This window comes from Canis lupus, chromosome 25 (genome assembly GCF_048164855.1).
Source record: "Canis lupus baileyi chromosome 25, mCanLup2.hap1, whole genome shotgun sequence".
NCBI classification, from domain to species: Eukaryota; Metazoa; Chordata; class Mammalia; order Carnivora; family Canidae; genus Canis; species Canis lupus.
Genome location: NC_132862.1, coordinates 32,850,296 through 32,871,095, shown reverse-complemented (window position 1 = coordinate 32,871,095; position 20,800 = coordinate 32,850,296). Strand labels below are relative to the sequence as shown.

The following is a 20,800-nucleotide window of genomic DNA, read 5'->3' as shown; positions in this document are numbered from 1 at the left end:
ATCAAGGAAATTGAGTATGATTTCAGTATTTTTTATTGTGAGTACATAGTGGTGACTAATACAAAACTACTAGTACAGCTGGTACCACACTGTCTTGATTCACACTAAGGCACCAGCATTTACCCTCCATTGCTTTTGCATCCTCAGTGTAAATATCAACACAGTGAAAAAGGCAAATAGTATCTTTGAATTATTAGGACAGTCTCTCAATATCATAAGACGGTCTTAGGGGAACCCCAGAAGACTGAAGACTACACTTTGAAAACTGTTGCCCTACAGCAATGCTTCCAATTTTTAAAAAATATGCATTGATACGTAACATCTATGTATTTGTGTAGCATACACAAATACACATAACTGTGAGTTAGTCGTTACTGAAATCACAGATCTACTATTTGCTAGCTGTGTAATCTTCAGTGAATTACTGAAGCTCTGTGAGCCTCAGTTTCCTTGATTATAAAACATGAATAATGGGGCACCTGAGTGGCTCAGTCAGCTGAGCATCCAACTGTTGGTTTTTGGTTTCAGCTCAGGTCACGATCTCAGGTTCGGGAGATGGAGCCCCACTTTCAGCTGTGCACTCAGTGGGGAGTCTGCTTGAGCTTCTCTTTCTCCCTTTCCCTCTGCCCCTCCCCCTACTCCCACACATACATTCTCTAAAATAAAATCTTTTAAAATTTTTTAAAAATAAAATAATAATAGTGCTTATTTCATAGATACTGAGAATAATTTATGTATGGCATTTAGCACAAAGCCTTACAACTATTAACAGCTTGACAAAGACTGTTAACCTTTAACAAATACTTAAGTTTTATAAAGTAATTAAACTACAAAGGTATATTTTCAGAACAAAATGCTACAATAGTCTCTCAACAATTTTCTAAATTAAAAACTAAGAATACTTGGCCCAGTTTACAATCTTAAATAGCTTGCCATTATGCAATTTTCATTACTGATTATACCTACATTCATGTTTTGATAGCACAATTTTCAATACCATATCAATTTAATTTAAGCATATTACCTGATTTATGAACAGGTTAGGTAGTTAGTTCTCAGTTGAGCAATCATAAAAATGTGACATTGTCTAAATGTCAATTATGCTTCTGATCCAATTCTATTGGATGACTACTCATGATAGTTCAGAAATTGTTGATATTGATAAATAATATCCAATGCATCCCTGGGATGACTGTGTACTTTCAGAAACACAGGTCTAGACAAAACCTGAACAAGAAGAGAACTATCCAAAGATCTAGATTCAGGACGAAAATTTACTAGTGAGGTAGCCACTGGATTTGATGTTCAATTCATGTAGGACCAACCTGTGGGCTGGAATGCAGCAGTAATATCTGAATGCTCCTTTCTTTCAAACATAAGCAGAGGTCCACCCTGTTCAAAATATTTGTAATTGCTGCTTTTGAACTGGATATCTCGCAGCAAAGATTAGCTTGTTGTCATTCTCATCCTCAACCCCTTAATATCTTCTGCCATGGTTCCAGATCTTCTCCACATCTCATAAACAGTTCTGCCATAGTTGAGTAATGCTTTGGCTGAAAAGGGTCGTGGCCCATCCATTTGCTGAGTTGGGTTTCTGTAAACTGTCACCAAAGTATGTACGACTCCAGGCAAGGCATTAAGTTATACCTCGGTTTTCCTTCCTTTTCTCCCCCCACCCCCTTTTTTTTTAAGATTTTATTTATTTATTTATGAGAGAAAGAGATAGAGAGGCAGAGACACAGGCAGAGGGAGAAGCAGGCTCCATGCACCGGGAGGCCAACGCGGGACTCGAGCCCAGGACTCCAGGATCACGCCCTGGGCCAAAGGCAGGCGCCAAACCGCTGAGCCACCCAGGGATCCCCCACTTTTCTCCCCTTAATCTGTTTTGTGTTTGTTTAATTTGCAGGTACCAAGCACTGCACCTGGAGCAGAACCGATGCCTCAGGAGGAAGAGAAGGTGGAGGAGGAGAAAGAGGTGCATGAAAACCCCCTGAAAATTCAGAAACGACAGTGGCTCTCACTGCAGCGCAGGCTGCTGAGCCGTGGGTAAGGGGGCTTCTTGTGGAACCGGCTCCGCCACCAGCGTAGGCTCAAGGTCAGTCTCCATTCTCTGCAGCTCTGTGCTCTCGCTGCTTTCCCTGCAATGTGGGAGGCGGCCGTATGGTTGTGCACCTGCGCTGGGAGGCGGGGCCCTGGAGGGCGACAGGCCCGCCCACACACGCACCCAGGTACACAGGCAGCCTGCACACGCTGGCAGCAGGGCGGGGCCGCCCAGCTGGTCCTGCCTTCCTGGGGGTGCCCACCTGCTCCCCTCCAGCCCTGGGCAGTAATCCCAAAGTCTCTAATTGTTTTATTGATTGATTGATTGATTGATGATTGATTTATCAGATCTTCTAGAATATACTCTATATTTTTCTAGTTCCTGGAGATATGTTTAAGCTTGCCTTTTACTTCTTTAAAGACAATAAGGACAGTTATCTGTAATGTATCTATAATATGTCTGATGATTCCAAAGTCCGGAGGGCTTGCTGATCTGTCTCTGCACCCTGGTGTTTCTTCTGGTTCGTGCTGGTTTTGTCCTGTGCTAGTTATCCCTGCCCGGACTGCTCACTGCCCTTGAAAATGGACGTGGGGTGGGGGGGTAGGTCCCAGTAGTCTGGAATGAGGGAGTCTTCCTTCAGAGAAGTTTGCATTCTCTTCTACCAGGCCTAAGACTACCAGGAACCCAGAACCACCTCAAAACTAAATTCCTTGCCAGAGGGTTCTGGACCATCCATTCATGCAAATACGGGTAGTAAGGTACTCTGATGGGTGCAGCCTGCAGTGCTTACAACTTCTCAGAGACAGGTTTTCTTTCACTTCCCCAGCTCCAGCCCCTTCTGCTCAGCCTCCAGGCAGCTCTCTGTGCGGTTTCCTGGGGATGTGATGCGGGTATTTGTAGTTCAGAGATTCCAGCATAATATGGGAGGGAACCTAGGCTCCTCATTTGGACTTCCTTCCGAGTTTTGTTTTCCTCTCCTGCCAGGCCATCAAAACTGCCGCTCAGTTTTGAGGCTTAGTAAATTCCATTAGGTAAACAGAGCGCCCAGTGCTTTTCCTAGCCTTGGATTTCAGCCTCCCGATTCCTTATTCTCTTTTAGCAATTCAATGCTTTTAAGACATGCTTCTTATCCAGTGTTTTTTTTTTTAATTTTTTTTTATTTGTTCATGACAGTCACACAGAGAGAGAGAGAGAGAGGCAGAGACACAGGCAGAGGGAGGAACAGGCTCCATGCACCGGGAGCCCGACGTGGGACTCGATCCCGGGTCCCCAGGATCGTGCCCTGGGCCAAAGGCAGGAGCCAAACCGCTGCGCCACCCAGGGACCCTTATCCAGTGTTTTAATTTGTTTCTAGTCAGAGGGTCAGGCTGATTAGCCAGATTGCCATATTCCTGGAGAAAGAGGGTCAGGCTGATTAGCCAGATTGCCATATTCCTGGAGAAGAAATGGCATTTCTTTATACATTCCAACTTGTGTCTGGCCTCCTACAAACAAAACTACAGGCGCTCCAGGCCTTACCTCATAACCTTCAGTATCAAAATGAAAAGTCCACTGTCCACTGAAGAGCAACGCTTTCTAACCCTTCCATCTATGCCCACTTCTTTATTATTCAGCTTTGCTATAATCAATCAATTTCAAGAATAACATTTTGAGTTTCAGGAGCAACAGGCTTGTGGAAAGACAATAACCCCCTTGATGACACTGAAATGAGTGGTTATATTCTAGAAAATGTGCAGCCTTTTCACATGGTCTGTTGTATTTGGTGTATGTGTGTTTGTGAGTGTGTGTGTGTGTGTGTGTAAGTGCATGTGCATGCCTACACAGGAGACAGAGAAAGAATGTATTTAGGATTTATTCTAGCAGAAGCAATTCCAGTTTTGTTGTACATAGGGCTTTATGACTTATGTGAATGGGCATGATGGCAATGACTTCCTTGTCTGGATAATCACAATAAACTAAAAATGTCTAAAAATGTCATTGTCACAATGTGTATACTACCCAAGAAACAGTCCCATAGTGAATAAGATTAATTTGTATCATAATTTGTAATTTTAAATAATTCACATTTTCTATGTATAATTTAGACATTATGTGCATGACTCTTACTGAGAATAATGTGTGCAATAGATCTATCTCCATGAAGATACAGCATACCATGTTACTTGGCCATTAGTTATCTATGCAAATTACTTAATATTTTTAGTTCAGATGCTTTGTTTGTAAATCAAAGGATATGGACATGAAGTTGTGTAAAACTCCTTCCAGCCTCACATTTCTTCCAAAGATTTATTTGTAACATGAAAAGCCATTTAAATATAAGAAGCTCTTTGCATAAACTAGTTACTACACACAACAACACGAAAGATAAGATGTTAAGCAAAAGCCACCAAACACAAAAGTATATACTGCTGAATTTTCTTTATATGAAGTTCTAGAACAAGCAAAATTTATCTAAGGTTGAAAGAAGTCTGAGTAGACTTGAAAAAGGCATGAGGGAACTCTCTGGCTTGTTAGAAATGGTTTATATCTTTATCTGTGGAGTGGTTGCACAGATGAATACATATGTAAAAATTCATCCAACTGTGCAATTGATATGATTCACTTTACTGTGTGTATGTTATGCCTCAACTTTTTTAAGTGCATAAACAAGAACTTAAGAAATTAAAAATGATACTTTATTGTCTCATTATCTCAGTATTTCGTAAAATTCAGGATAAAGTAATTCATCTTTAAAAAAAAAAGTAAATGGCATTTTACTTTTATCACTGCCCATGAATCCCTTACTTGGAAATGTATAGAATATATTTTATTTTTTTATTTAAATTTAATTAGCCAACATATAGTACATCATTAGTTTTAGATGTAGAGTTCAAGAATTCATTGGCTATATATAACACCCAGTGCTCATCACATCACACATGCCCTCCTTAATGCCCATCACATAATACATTTTAAACTCTTAGAACTTCATTTCTTTATCTAAAAAAAAATCTTAATTCAACTTTCACCAGGTCAAGATGGCATCCTTATCAACTCTACTCCATTCTCCAGTTATTTAGAATTCATGACACTGTATACTTTACTTGTCTTAAACTTCACAGAAGTATCTATGCCATTTAAATTACTCTGGAGGTACATAGTTCTCTATCAACTTCCCTCAGCCAAGGAAAACATAAGAAAACCACATATAAATATGTCAAAGAATTCCAAATTTGAGAGAAAAAAAAGTCATGATGCTCAATGGTAATAGGAAAGGCTGGAAACTGTAGTTAGACCCATGTACTATTTTGAGACCATCCAGCCCATTAATAATTGCCTGCACCATCAAGCACTCACTGTGCATCGTGAGAAAGAGCATTTAATTGACATTATGTCATCAGATAAGCATAAGAATTCACAAGATAGATACTTATATTATCCCCATTTTATGGATGGGGAAACTAAAGATTAGAATGATTTAAAAATTAACCCAATTTTTTTATGGCTAATAACCAACAGATTGTGGATTTAAACTCATGAAGCTTGATTCCAGCACAAAATTCTTAAATATCACACTCTAAAGTTCTTCCCTATGATGAACTGAATGGCTCCCTTTACCTTGCACCTAGTTCTGCTCCTTGGGGAGACACAGATCAACTTTTACCCCTTTCCAAATGACAACATTTCACATACTTGAAGAAAACTCATGCCCTGCCCTTCTCTCCCACAAGTTAAAACTCCCTCTTACTTCTGTTTTTTATATGACTTGGTTCAAGTCATATCCCCTTGCTTGAGACTTCTCACAAAATGCACCTCAGTGTACTCACTGATGGCCTAGAATTGAAGAAATTACCTTTGAACTGGTCACAACATAAGAGACTGATCCAAGAGGAGGACCAGTTTAATGGAATCTAGAAATGCTCAGTAAGTAGTGAAAGTGATCGGGAGAAGGAGCCCCAGAATGATGTGTACACATGGTGCACCTGCTCCTACACTATAATGAGGACAGGTTCCAGGAATGCAGCATAAAGATAACTTTCTTCTCTCCTTCTACTTCCTTTAAGCTAGGTTCGAAGCCACTGATCCTTGGGCAGTACAAAGGACAAATTTGGGGAGCTCTAAAATCCATGGCACAGGCAAGCCATGTTACACAGATCTTACATTAATGTTGACTTACTACTTTTGGTACATGTAGAAGTCCACATGAAAACCCCAGTCTGGCTGTGAAAACAGCCCAAGTAGATAAAGATGAACACAACCAGGCAGCCCCGGTGGCCCAGCGGTTTAGCGCCGCCTTCAGCCCAGGGCATGATCCTGGAGACTTGGGATCGAGTCCCACGTCAGGCTCCCTGCATGGAGCCTACTTCTCCCTCTGCCTGTCTCTCTCTCTCTCTCTCTCTCTCTCTCTGTCTCTAATGAATAAATAAAATCTTTAAAAAAAAAAAAAAAGATGATGAACACGACCTACTCATGAGAACTCATCTTTGATAAGGACTACCCGGATTCAACACAGGGAGCTCAAAAGTCTGTTCATATTGTAAGGGTTAATAATAATAGTACCCCCCAGTTAGACCCACTGGATATGCACTGTGTTTCCTGGTGATACAGAGGCTAAATATAGGAGAAGGTCCAGAAATAGTGACTCTTGTTCTTAAATCCACCAAGACTTTCTGATCAGGCTTATCAAAGTCTTGGGGGAAAATATGAACTGGATGTATCATAACTGACAGGGTCTGGCGCCCAGCACTGATGCACTGTGAACATACATTGTATCCAGTGGCCTGATGGCTGATGTCTTCCTGGTCATTAAATTGAGCAGACACTAGAAAGACTCAGGATGAAAGAGAAAAGGCAGAGGGTCTTACAGTAAAGAGGAACATCCCAGAGTAATGAAGATAAATGTGACAAGGAAGTAAATGCGTGAGAAAGAAAAGAATGTTACAAACAAGACAAACTAATGGTAGCTATTCTGCTTTATATAAATCTCAGAAAAGAGCACAGGGACCTGAATTAGAAAATATCAACCATGTTGGTAAAAAGCTCTATTTTTAAAGACAGGCTGATTGATCATCAGAGATTACTGAACAACAAAGAAATACCACCTCTTATATTTTAGGAAACAATCACCCAATTAAGCCAACTAAAATATTTACCTAAGAAAACCAGGAGCAGAGCCATTCAGATTATATTTCAGGAATGAGTTTTAAGATGTTCAAAAGTTCAAATAATTGAAATTTTTCTTTTAAAACTAAACTTGGCCAAACTGCTTCCAAACCTCCTTATTCCTTCACTGACAAATAGAATAATGCTCCTGGGGCTCAGATCTTATTATTATTAAATACTTATTAAGTATTCCTGCTGTGCTGAATGCCACACATAATAGATGGATAAATACATTGTGTGCCCTCCCTTGAAGAGCTTAGAGTCTTACAAAACTGATAGGACACATAAATAAATACCCCCATAATTTCTTCCGGAGAGCATTTACAAAAGTCAATGCCATTATAATGCTTCAGTGTTAGGTGCAAAATTGAAAACTGAACTGGACTTGTTTGATGAAATGGGATGAACACATAAATACAATTATTCTAGCAACACTCAGCCTTCTTTCTGCCTTCTCTCTAGTCCCAGAGAAAGTACAGCCTCTCCTTGAGGCTAACCCCTTTACCCCTGTCCTCCCTCTGTGTCACCTTCCTGCCACCACTCTGGCTCAGACCTCTACCATTTCTGGCCAGGATCACCATGGAGGCCTCTCCACAAGTTCTGCTACCAAATCACACCACTCTGAGCAATCCGGTACACCATTTCCCAAGGAATTTTTTATTAATAAAATGTAAATTTCACCGTGTCACTCCTCTGTTTGAAGATTCTTCAGTGGATTCCCACAGCTCTCAGGATATAGTTCTAAGTAATCCCTCACCATGACATAAAATGATCTTTGCAGTTTGCATTTCCATAAATTTTCATTCTCCTCTAATGGCATGACTCCTCAGGAACCCACCTACTCCAAACCTACTGCCCTTTACTTGAAGATTTCCAAGTCTGTCATGCTTTTTCGCATTTCCATGCCTTAACTCCTGCTGAAGGAGGCCTGGGACAGCCTATCCTTCCCTCCTGAGCTAGCCAGCCCAAGCATCACCATCACTTGAAAGTAATTCCCAATACCCCTCTGCATGTCCCTGGGCTGGCCCTGATCTGTCCTCATTGGAGACCCTACAGTACCTTTACTGGAGCACTGTGCTGAGTGTTATCCGTATCCTCAAGCAGACCAGGAAATCTTCTAGAAAATAACCATATCCCATATATTTTTATATCTCTATCATTTGGCATGGAATTTATAAAGAAAAAAGTGAGAGATACTGAGAGCAGAATAAAATGATATTTTCAAATAAAGGAATGGATGAATGATCACATAGCTGGTTCTCGGGAAAAGAGCAGACTCAGCCTCAACACCAATGTCGGTAGAAGTTGGAGGTGGGAGTCAGGGAGGGGAGAAGCCCCAGAAGTGAGCTGAGAGGCACCACAGCCAACCAGGAAAGCATATTAGTCTCAGAAGTCTGCTCTGACCTCACAGCCTGAGGACCAGGAACCAGCATCACACAACCTTTATACAGTTCGTGTCAATATTTATTATTCTTTACACAATTCTTCTTGGCCAGCTGTTCACCTCTGGCAATGAATCAAAATCCTGTCTTCTGGCTTTCTGAAAGGCCCCTTCTCTTCCATAGCTCGGAGGGAAGATGATCTCTTCTCACTCCCTTTGTCAGGACTCCTAGTCTAGGCCCAAAGCTCCTCCTCTGCCCCAGTGCACACAAAGGCACCCCCACAATGACAGGATGAGGGCAAAGGCTTCGCACAGGACACTGGGGACCCGTCGCGTGGTCTCTCCCTTGCAGGAAGCAGAGGAGCTGCGGGCGCACAGAGGAAGGTATTCGAGTACCTGTTCACTTGAGGCTCTTTCCTGCTCCTCCTCCTCGGTTTTTTTCCACCTCCTCATGAAGAAAGCTTTATAGCCTGGAAAAGGGCAGGCTTGACTGCCCATGCCGTCAGGGGGGTGAAGCTCCGCCACAGCATGCAGGGCCGCAGGCAGAGAGGACACCGGTGCCCGGCTCGCAGGGCCAGGGCGGGGGTGGCCAGGGGGACCCGGATTAACCCAGCCCCACATCACCCGCTGCCCCCCTCTCCCTTCAGTGATGCACCTGACACAGAGAGGATGCCCCCTGTGGATGGCCCCTAGGTGCTCCCCCGCCACACTGGATGCATGGGATGGTCATTTAGATAGCGCTGATGTGCAGCTCTTCCATCACAGGCTGACATTCACTCGGGGCACAGTTAGGCAACCGTACGCAGTGACTAATTGCCCTAATAGCCGATGGGAGTCTCTTGCCACTCACAGAGAAACAGGTGCAAGAGAAAAGCCACAAAGATGAGACCACCACCAGGTTTAAAGAAGCAGAAAGGAGGAAAGGAGTGATACATAGAGTGAGAGGGGAGAGGGAATTACTTTTCATATGTTTAGTGATTACAGGAAACTATGTGTGAACAACACTGTGAGGAATTAATACTCCTGTAGAAGCTTTATATTCCATTTGACTGGCAGGAAGCCACCTTTAAGGTGTCAGAGAGCATTACCAGGTCTGTGAGAACAACAGGCCCGCCGGAGCCTCCTGCTCAGTGCCGCATGCTTGAGGGCACAGGGTCAGGACGTGTGTGATCTTGGACAACATACTCTATCTCTCCAAACCTCAGTTACTTCATCTATAAAATCGGGATAATGATAGTAGCTACCTCATAGGGGAGTTATATGGATTAAATGAGTTACTTATGTAAAAACACTTCAGAACAGTGTCTGGCACGCCAAACAGTACCTGCTACATAATTAAGTTCTGAATCCAGATTCAGCAGATTTTCATTCCATTCATTAAGCTTCCCATGAAGAAAAATCCACCTTAGCATCAACCCCTGACAACAGACCCTGAGCAGGTGGTTAAGCACTACCCAGGCTCCAAGGGATGACTGGATGGAGCAAACAGGTTGATTTCTTCAAATTAATATCTCCCCTTTGAACTAATGGTCCTTTGCCCATCTGCTCTGTCCTCTCTCCCCCCTCCTCCTCTGCCAATGCCAGAAAAGCACGGAACTTGAGATTTGGAAGCAGTGGGTTCCACCACAGACCCCACTGCTGTGTGGCCTTTTACACATGACTTGATCCTCTGAGTCTCGGTTTTTTCATCTGTAAAAAGGAGGCAAATAACCACCACCTTAGGGGCCAAAGTGAGGTAACAAAGGTGAAAGCCACTAATATAAGTCCTGGCATGTGTTAGTCACACAATAACTCATATTTCGGTCTGAGTCTCAACCATTCCACCTCCTTGCTCTCCACTAGCTGTTTCAGAGCTGCTAGTTGCACCCAAAGGTATCACCCAACCCCTGGCCATAGGCAAACAAACACTATTCACTGACCTCCCTCTCTATTTTAAGCTGCACCTCCCAGGACTGCTCCTGGCCAATCTAGAAAAGTCAGGCATCTTGCAGATGTAACATTATAGGCTTCCAGCTCCTTGGAGCAACACTGCCCAATAGCACTTTCTGCGATGATGACAATTTATATCTGCAGTGACCAACACAGCAGCTACATGTAGTAGTCAGTGAGCACCTGAAATGCAGCTCAGTCACTGAGAAACTGAATTTTTATTTTATTTCCTTTTAATTAAGTGAAATGTAAATAGTCACATATGACCAGTGGCTATGACTACCACCCCCAGCTGTTGCCAAAGTGCTAACACCAGCCACTCTTCCAAGGAGCAAGACATCTGAAACCTTCCAACTACCTGGCTGGTTATCTCTAGTTGGCCACTGCTTCCTCCATCAAGGGCAGTTTGGTAGAGCAGGAAAATGAGGTCACTCAAAGGCTATTCCAATGCCTTTCAATCACAAGGCAACTTGTTTTTAAAATGGAGGTAAAATCAACATTTTCCCTGGTTCACTGTATTTGAAAGAATGTATGCAAATTGCAGCTATCCTTTTAACAGTCCCTATGGGTTTCCTCTGCCATTGGAATGACTCTGTGGGGTATCTCACCAAAGGGCAGAGCCTTCAGGCCAACACGAAAAGCCTTTGCACTAACAAAAGATGAGGGGCAACTCTGGGGACCTTTTTGAAAATGAGACCTCCTGGTACTGCAATTTCACTGAGGCAAAACTCCACATGAATTACTTCGCAGTATTTTTTACATTAATCTTGCCAAGATCAGATTCCAAGAAGCAATAAAGAATATTAAGTTAGCTTTTACTTTCAATCAGAAAGTTTGTTAGGGGGATCCCTGGGTGGCGCAGTGGTTTAGCGCCTGCCTTTGGCCCAGGGCGTGATCCTGGAGACCCGGGATCGAATCCCACGTCGGGCTCCCAGTGCATGGAGCCTGCTTCTCCCTCTGCCTATGTCTCTGCCTCTCTCTCTCACTGTGTGCCTATCATAAATAAATAAAATAAAATAATTTAAAAAAAAAAAAAAGAAAGTTTGTTAGGTTTGAAATCACACACAAATTATCATCTTGCCAAACTGAGATTGGCCCTAAAGGACTGAGAGAAGACTCATCCTCCTGTTTGGAAGGCATAAGCCGTTTCATGACCTTCACTCCAAGGTGCTAAATGCATTGTGTGGATTGTTCTCAGCCACTTGCCTGAGGCAAAAACAAAACAAAACCAAAAACAAACAAACAAATCAAAAAACCACCCTGGCCCAAGCAAGATGAAGTGGGGATGGGAGGTAAAACCCATCTGCTCATTTGATAAATATCTGTCTAGTCTTTACTACATGCCAGGAAGGCACAAATGAAAATGGGGCTCCAAGATCCATTACAGACAAATCTATAAACAAGTAATTACCATACACAAGGTACATTTTCCACACAAGCTGTTTGGGAACACAGAGAATAGAGTAGCATGTGTCACAGGAAAGTCAGGGAAGGCTTTACCAGGAAGTAGCCTTTGAGTTGGGATGGAAGAATGAATAGAAATACGCCAGGGGGATCCCTGGGTGGCGCAGAAGTTTAGCGCCTGCCTTTGGCCCAGGGCGCGATCCTGGAGACCCAGGATCGAATCCCACGTCAGGTTCCCAGTGCATGGAGCCTGCTTCTCCCTCTGCCTGTGTCTCTGCCTCTCTCTCTCTCTCTCTCTCTCTCTCTCTCTGTGACTATCATAAATAAATAAAAATTATATAAAAAAAAAAAGAAATACTCCAGGTAAGGTTGGGAACTGGGCAACTATGTTTATGGAATATGATGTGGGAGGAAGTCAAAAGAACAGAGGGTGAAATGAGACTTCTAAACTGGGGTCAAGCCCCCAAACTGGCCCCACTTAATTTTGGAGCCTTTTAGTCTTCCTAGTCTTTCTTGGTCCCCTTGGCCCTCTTCCATATTCATGCAGCCAGTCCAAGAACATTATGTTCCTTTGGTTCACACCCCATTGTAAAAAGGCTCCTTCCTGCCCGTTTGGGTCCTGCAAACAAAATTCCATGATCCTACTAATTGTAGGGGCCAATGGCAAGTTGCCCCAAATATGCCACTTTGGCATGAAAATTATTTCCAGCTAAAATCAAGACCCAAAAGACTCAGGAAGAATTTCCCCTAACTGCCAAAAAAATAATTTAGATAAGAAAACCTGCTCCAGGAAGAGAGCTATCACCATAGATACCTACAGCATAGTATAAACTAAGGGTAATAGACAGTAAGGAATTTAACAAAGTCACCTTGTTAAAATTCCTTTGTAGGTCCCATTGTTTCCGATGCCCCACAAACATTTGTTTATCAGACATTCACTCTTTTTCATATTCCTGTGAATTGCTTCCCTTCCCTTCAAAGTCTCAAACACCCACTTCCTTCTCCTTAATTCAGGATGACAAACATATCTCATTTTGCCTGACTGTCTTTGAAGTCTCATGTCTGTGTAGAGTCCCTATACGTACAATATTAAATTAAATAGATAAAAAATTAAATAGGATTTTCTCCTACTAATCTCGTCTCACGTCAATTTAATTCTTAGACCAGCTAGAAGAATCTTGAAGGGTAGTAAAAATTCCTCTTCCCCAACAAAATCAAGGCTGCTGCTGCTTTTACAAAGCCCCAGTAATCCACTGTATATGTGAACAGTGTTTTCTATTTCTTGGAAGAGACACCCTAAAACCACTGCTGCAGGTAGCCTGCTCACCATAGGATGATGATTCAATGATTTTAGAGAGAGTCGGTGACCATTAGAGTGGACTGATTATGTCGGGAATTGTTGCAGTACTTTAAAAAGAGAATAGACGCTACATGGCAGTGACTGTCAGAAGGCTAAAAGTGGCTATAAAGTACAGTACAATAGGATGATACAGAGTAAGAGGAAGGAGATAGCAATGACCAAGGCAAATGTGGGCTAGCTGGAAATTTTTCTGGCATGCCATCAGAGTCTTAAAATTGATCTTCTAAGCCACACTTAGGAGGCCAAGTTTTAAGAAGGTAAAATTGCCCCCAAGTTCAGAAGGAAGCTAGATATTCACAGGAAACTACATAATGTTACAGCTGAAATATTTATTCAAAACTAGCCTATAACGGTTGGATGAAAAATATATGTTCCATTATGTGAGAATATCTTATTTTAAGTGACAATTCCAGAATATACAAAAGTGCTTCTTTCTGCTTCTTATTATTCTATATGCTAGAAAACATCGGATTTTTTTTTTTTTTTGCAGGGTTTTTTTGTATCCTCTTATAAATTAGGTCACCTCACCAGGCTTTTTGGACATGCTGGGTGGATTTTCCCAAATAAAGACATCACAGTGGTCAGCTGGCAATATCAATGATAGAATTCAGGTCCCCAGAAACTGGAACCAAGTAGGGCAGCACTGTGAAATAAGCACTGGACTGGCCATTAGGTAGCCATTAGATTTAGCTTTTGAGACCGGTCCCCCCTTTTCTCCTTGTGTGCATTTAAACAGACAGGTCTCTTAACTCCTCTGGACGCCACTTTTCTAGTCTGTAAAAGGGGACTAGTAATTAACTTCATGAGATTACTGGGAAGATTAAATACAATGATATAAGGTAAAGCATATGAAAAACAGCAGTAAACCTTAGTTCAGCTGAATCTGATCAAAGCCATTCACTTATATCCATTAATAGGAGCTTGAGGGTGTGAAATCTGAACATGTTGAATGAAATGTCCACAAAACTCCTGGCTTCTGATCCCTCACTTAATTATCAGTCACAAACAGTGTTGTCCAACCCAGTTCCTTTTCATTTTCTATTCATTTACATTCTGCAATGAGACACTGAATAAGAGAAAAGAAAGTGTATTAAAGGGATTATTACTTGCTCCCTCCCCTAAAAGTCTGTGGATAATTGATTCATAGACCACCCACTATGAAGTTGGGCTCTTTTCCTGTAGGATTTGTAGCTCCAAAATGAATGACTTTATCAAAATAAAGCTGGAAAAGGATTCCTTAGTCCCTCCCAACTGTGATGTCTTTTGGAAAAACTGACTTGAAAGTCAGCTTTCTTTCTCCAGATACTCAATTTTCCACCCACTCAAAACTACTGGCAGTCCAACCAACTTATTTTTATTTATTTTACTTATTTAATACCTTACTTGTTCTCAAAAAGAATAAAGACTTCTAATTCCAGCTAATGATAGAGATTCACCTGCTTCCAAATCTCCCTTCTGGGGAATTCCCACAATGAACCAAACCTTTTTTCTTCCACGTGCAGAGCTCAAAAGCTCTGTACTACCTGCTTTATTTCAATGTATTAACATGCACATAACCAAATCTTCCCATAAATAGGCATGTAGCCTTGGTCTTCCTTATCTCCAATCTTATGAGTCACAGGTACTTGGTGACCTTCTGAGTGTACCTTACAGTTTAGTGTTCTAGGAGTCCCAATATACAACTTATATGGACAGCAAACAAAACCGAGTTTAAGACTGTAAATTCCTATTCTTCATAGATTTTATTCCAACTATTCCAATGAAATACCCATATAAATTAAATCATTTGTTTCACAACTTTTCTAAAATTCAAACTCCTTTCTAAACTAACATTCCCTAATACACATTTAAGAAACAGTCCCAACATTTTGGAAATAATGTCCTTGTCTGACATGAAGGATTCCAAGTAAAGGCCATATGGCATTTTTTTTTTCTTATATGTTTAATTATAACTCTAAAAATAACAACAAAAAATATGTGATACCATCTTTTAAGATGATCTATCACCTTAAATGAATTCATTTAAGTAGAAAAAAAATGGTGATATCCATTTGCAAAAAAGGTAGGGAAGCATCAAAATGAGCCAAAGAAAACCTCTGATGAAGATGCTGCTTGAAAATTGGGAGTTGAAAAAGAAAAGTCTTCTTGAAAAGAAATGGAAAGCTCCCTCCCCCCCTAATTCTGAAGTCCAAAGAGAGCTCAGGGACTGAGTAAAAAACAGACTTTCTTCTTTGGGTCCCTATCAGAAGCATCTTGAAAATGAGATCAGTGATGTTGCAGATGACCTGGCTGGAGCATTTAACTCCCTTCACCACAGGAGAAAGATCACATTCCCACAGAGCAATACACTACAAATCCTTTCAATCAATTCAGCTTTTCACCCTATGTCTCCCCTAAAGAGCTTATCTCTGGAGAGGCCTAGGATGATAAAAAGCCACCAGAAGAATTCAAACACAATCCTGAAACTAACAGTGCTTCTCCTCCCTTAAAGAAGGGAGTAGGAGAACCAACAAGGTAAAGAGGGGTAGGTGAAATTAATAAAAGGAGGAGAGTCAACAAAACTAAATTTCCACAACTCTGTTATGCCTGTCATTCAAACATCATTTCTTGGCACAGTAACATCTCAAAGAGAAAGTTAAAAGAGACAGAGCTACAGCAGAGAAAACAAGGAAGGAGAGGATATTACTTTATCCTGGGCCAAAATGTCATATTTTAATTGCACAGGATGTGTTTGTTGGTCCACAGCAACATTCTCAACTCTAAGCTCCCTCTTGCATGCCAGGTCTCTAAAGCTTAGAAACTACCTTTTCTAAATGCCCTTGCTGTCAAGTTCTGATTAGAATCCACCAGCAAGGGGCACTAGAGTAAGATGGGGAAGGAAGAAGAGAAAAGAAGCCACTACACTCTGGTACAAGTGGAGGCAGAGGCAAGTATGTAGGCACTGGCACATGCCTGGGACATTAGACATCTCCAGAGAATCACCCCCTTCCTTGTTCACTGCAATCCCCACACTTACAGTTTTCCTGAATGGGGCTTCCCTGGCCTCCATTCTCCCAACCTTTCAGTGGTTTTGTGAGCCTTGAATTCCCAGTGTTAAATCACTTCCTATTCAAACTACCCATGTTGGCTTCTGTGAATCCTGACTGAGTCTGAGGCTTCACAAATTGGAGTACCTGTACCAACCCTAAGGACCAGGGAGATAGAAAAGCATGGAGAAATTTGGCACATATTCTTGAGTCTTACTTCCACCGCATCTTCTTTTAGGAATTGATTTTTATATTAAAATAATCACTGAAATACTATGAAAGAAAGGGCACTTTAAAATAAAATACTAGGATAAAATACAAAGCTTAAGAGAAAATTACTCTTACAGAAGGCTATTTTGTACTCTCAGTACTTGAAGAACATGTTTCCACCCTCTGCAATGATGAATATCTTAGTGTAAGACTTACAGACACAATGTCCATCTATCTATCCTTCCTTCCTAACCTATCTACCTACTTGAGCTTCTCCTGAGTTCTGTTCCAGAAAAGATTCTAGATGGGACAGTAGCCACAGGCAGGTTGAATCTATACTCTCCATGAACTGCACAATCAGAGCATGTAGCATTCAATTAATTGAGTTTCAATATATATCTTATCTTACCTACCAGAATGCAAGATCCCTCATGGTAGGGAAGGCACCATGTTTAAGGTATGTGTTCTGTATTGTGTGCCTCTAACAGTGCCTGGCCCATAGTAAGCAGTCAAGGTATATCTCACTCACTGCATTGAGAAATCAATGAATAGATGAATAGGTAGCTAAATTCTTACCCAGCACAAGTGGCAACATGCCAGAGAGGTGAAAGTCTGCAAAATATACATTATTAAATGTGTAACCTTAGACAAGTTAGTTTGCCTCTAAGTCTTAAGTTCTGCATCAGGAAAATCAGGATAATAACTGTACTTATTTCCTAGGGTTGTCAGGGTTGGGGTGAAGATTCAAGAGAGATGATATGGGCAAAGCACAAGGTGTCTGGCACAAAGTAAGCTCCCTCATAAACACTAGCAATTATCATTACCTATTTTCCCTGGATTTGAATACCCTAAAATAAGCTTAGATTATACAACTATACTGAGTCTAATTCAATCTTTCCTCACTAAAGTGCTTCAGCAGGTCATCTGAAATCGAAATCGTGTCTCCAATTCATTAGCCCAAATGGCAGATAGCAGGGTGCCCTGGTCGTCCTAGCTCTGACCCTCACTCACACAACCAAAGCAGACGAGGAAAAGCTGCTGTTTTGGCCACATGGCAGTCTTCCAAACTGGACTGTTATTTGGGGTAGGATTACAAAATTGGTAGAGGGGAGCACACAGTCAATGAAATAATACATTTTGACTCTAAAAATGAAACTGATACAGGAGCTCATGAAAGTGTATTCCTTACATGAAATTCAAACTGGCAGGAGTGTGAAGGTCATCACAGAGGCTAAAACCTGACTCAAGGCAAAAGAACAATTACCAATGAGAATGTACATAGTCAGAGGAATGCCTGGTGGGGAGCCTGTGGCACCGTGGCACCCGTGGTAAGTCTAGTTTTATTTAACATCTGAGTTAATTATCTGGAAGAGAGATAAACACAAGACTAAAGAGAGATGCTGAAGTGGACATCTGTTGGCTTCGCCTGACAGGCACCCACTCTCCTGCCGGTGGTGACACCCAAGTTGTGTGTTGAGAAATCCCCTTCCATAGTGAGTAAAATCTCCATGGGACTGTCAAACAAGATGGTGCATGCTGGGCCAAAAGGATGCCCTCTCTCTGGACTTTGAATCTTAAGCAGAGGATCACAAAAACTTAAAACACAAAAGAACCACCAAGCATCATTTGTTCCAACAATGTATCTCTGGGAGAAAAAAAATTTATTCATTTCCTGCTATCTCGATTCTTGGACTCTATGGCATTTTCCCCCTTTCCTTTCCCTTCAAATCTAATATACGTCTTCCTTCACGTTATATATCAGCCAATACCATTTTCTGTGGACTACAACCAAAAGCCCAATGTCTAGGGATGCAGCTTCTACAGAATGTGTACTCTGTAGTAAACGCATTCTGTTTATGTGACCCTTCAGCAATCCTCAAGATACTTTTCAGGCACTAGTGTATGAAATACCATTATAGATAAAGCAAATGATTTAAAAATTATAGTGTTTTTGATTCAACTTGAAAAAATTCATACTGACATTTTCTGGGGGAAAAGATGATTCTAATATTCACACAACAGAACAAATCACCTAACCTTAGATCTAAGGTGAAAGCAGAGAATCAGACAGGAGACTGCAATGAGATGAGGCACTTTTAAATGCCATTACAGTCCTATATTGCATAAAGTACAAAACATCAGACATTAGCAAAGTACAACCATAGTAAGTGACCTCTACGGTACATTGTCTGAATTATTAGGTACATGCTTTCTTTTAAAGAGAGAGAGTAGGGAGAGAATAAATGTAATGGAGTTTAGAGAAGTGTAATAAAAATGAATCAGGCTATCCTGGGTAAAGGGATGAATGCTAAAGATACACCAATTCCGTTTTCCAGGAGTCCTGCTCTCCTGGGAGAGAGCATGTATGGAGGCCACCATCTTTGCTTGAGGCTAGGAGCTGCTCCATGATTAGGGCCATACTTGCTGATAAACAAACAAGCAAACAAGCAGCCACCGAGGCTCAAAAGGGGAAATGAAGACAAGGAGTGAGGCCAGCCTACCTTCAGCCCAACTGTATATTCTCTGTCACCCAACAAACTGTACATTGCCTCCACAACAATTCACCTATACTGCTTTTGGACCAGGAGGAAGAAGCTGCCATCAACAACTAAAAAGTCTACTTACTTGCAAGGAGAATTTGGGAGGAATATAGGAATTTTCTTCTCATTACTGGAGAGAATCAAGACCCATTTCCTTATCTACAAGGAACAGGGATTCCTACCCCTGTTCTTTCCTCCCACAGTCTGTGAGCAATGCTTCTGAGGGAACTAGCCAGTGCAAAATCCTGGATGGTACCTAGAAAGACCTAAGGTACACACTGCATACAGTATATAAAAGAGGTACATGATAGTAGGTGTATTATATAGGTATATAAGATATCTAGTATTGTATCAGTAAGGTCCCAAAGGAAACAGATGGCAATACCAAATGGGGAGACTGAGGCAAATTTAACAAAGAGACTATTTATAAAAGTGTGAGCAGAGTCAAGGGAAAACAACAAGGTAGCTGATTGAACCACCCTGGATTTGGCAACAGTGGGAGCTGTGACAACCCCTAGATGCCTACACAGGCAAAGTAAGGGAGCCAATAATGGAACCCTGCAGGAACTGGCTCTGTGAGAGGGGTCACCCTAATGTGTCTGTGGCCTTTTGGAGAAGGAGGCAATGATTAGCAACCCATAGCATGGTAGAGATGAAGTAGGAGGGACAAAACTGGGGGAGTGGCCCTCAAACTTCACCGTGCTGATGTTATCTTTTACCATGCATCCATTCCATTGGCCAACCCTAATCAATGGGCAGAGAGGGCAGTGATCAGATAATCCAGGTTCAGCCTTACAGTGGTTAAAGCAAAATGAAAGGATAGAAAGTAGATCTAGAGTATGTATCCGTACTGATATCTGTATCTCTCTCTCTCTCACATCATAATGATTTGTACATATTAGTCAAAGTACATGATATTCATATGCTAACTCTTCTATTTCTGTGTAAGATCTTTTTAGCCTTTCTAATGGCTCATCTAGTTCCTTTAATTTCCTCTGTTATAAAATTAGGAGTTACCGGGCAAAGGTGGTACTTTCTTCTTCTCCTCCATACATACCTGGGCATAGACATGGACAAAACCTTCCCTAAGACTATAATCATAAAGGAAAAATTAAGATAATGACAAAAATGCTAACTTCCCCCTAAGAGCTCAAAGGAAAAAGAAAATCTTTGCTTTAACAACATAGAGCAGAATTCACGTATCCTATAATGTATGTCTGAAGCAAAAACCACCCCTACACTGAGAGACAAGAAGTGCCTTTGTCTCACATTGCCCACTTTGTCTGCCAGGCTCCACCTTGGAAATAGCTCTCAGCATCTCCCAACTTCCTGACCATAGACTAAGTTCAAGGCCTCATGTATGACTTGACCCATTCAGCACCTCAGTTTCTGCAAAATCCTCTTATACAGCACGTGACAGCGCCAGAATAAGAGGAAGAAATTTAGAGGTAATTCAGGAGTATCGTGTTAGAAAAGGCTCGAACAAAATGAGATCTGTTATGTCATGAAAGGACTGCAAAAGAAAGTAGGACAGCTGTCATTTTTGAGATGTTTGCTGACAGATTCTTCAAAGCATGGCTTCCTTTTCTCATTTCCACCATTTTGAAAAGGAATGTGTGCCTGGCTCCGCAGGTCAGACCAGTCTGTCATCCACTTCATCTCTATCCTGACAGTGGCACCAGGAGATGTTTTATGAGAGAACTCAATTCCCTGCCCTCCACAACAACCTCATGTATTTAGAAAAGACCCCAACACCCTGAACTTCCC

The 20,800-nt window shown here is 41.6% G+C and overlaps 1 protein-coding gene and 1 pseudogene across 9 annotated transcripts in view; both read right to left on the bottom strand.

Annotated features, from left to right (window-relative positions):
• The window catches only part of GRIN2B (glutamate ionotropic receptor NMDA type subunit 2B), a 502,860-nt gene that overhangs the window by 346,323 nt on the left and 135,737 nt on the right, over positions 1-20,800 (bottom strand). The gene's annotated exons all lie outside the window — the stretch shown is intronic.
• Positions 1,133-1,574, bottom strand: LOC140616916 (zinc finger protein 280D pseudogene; annotated as a pseudogene).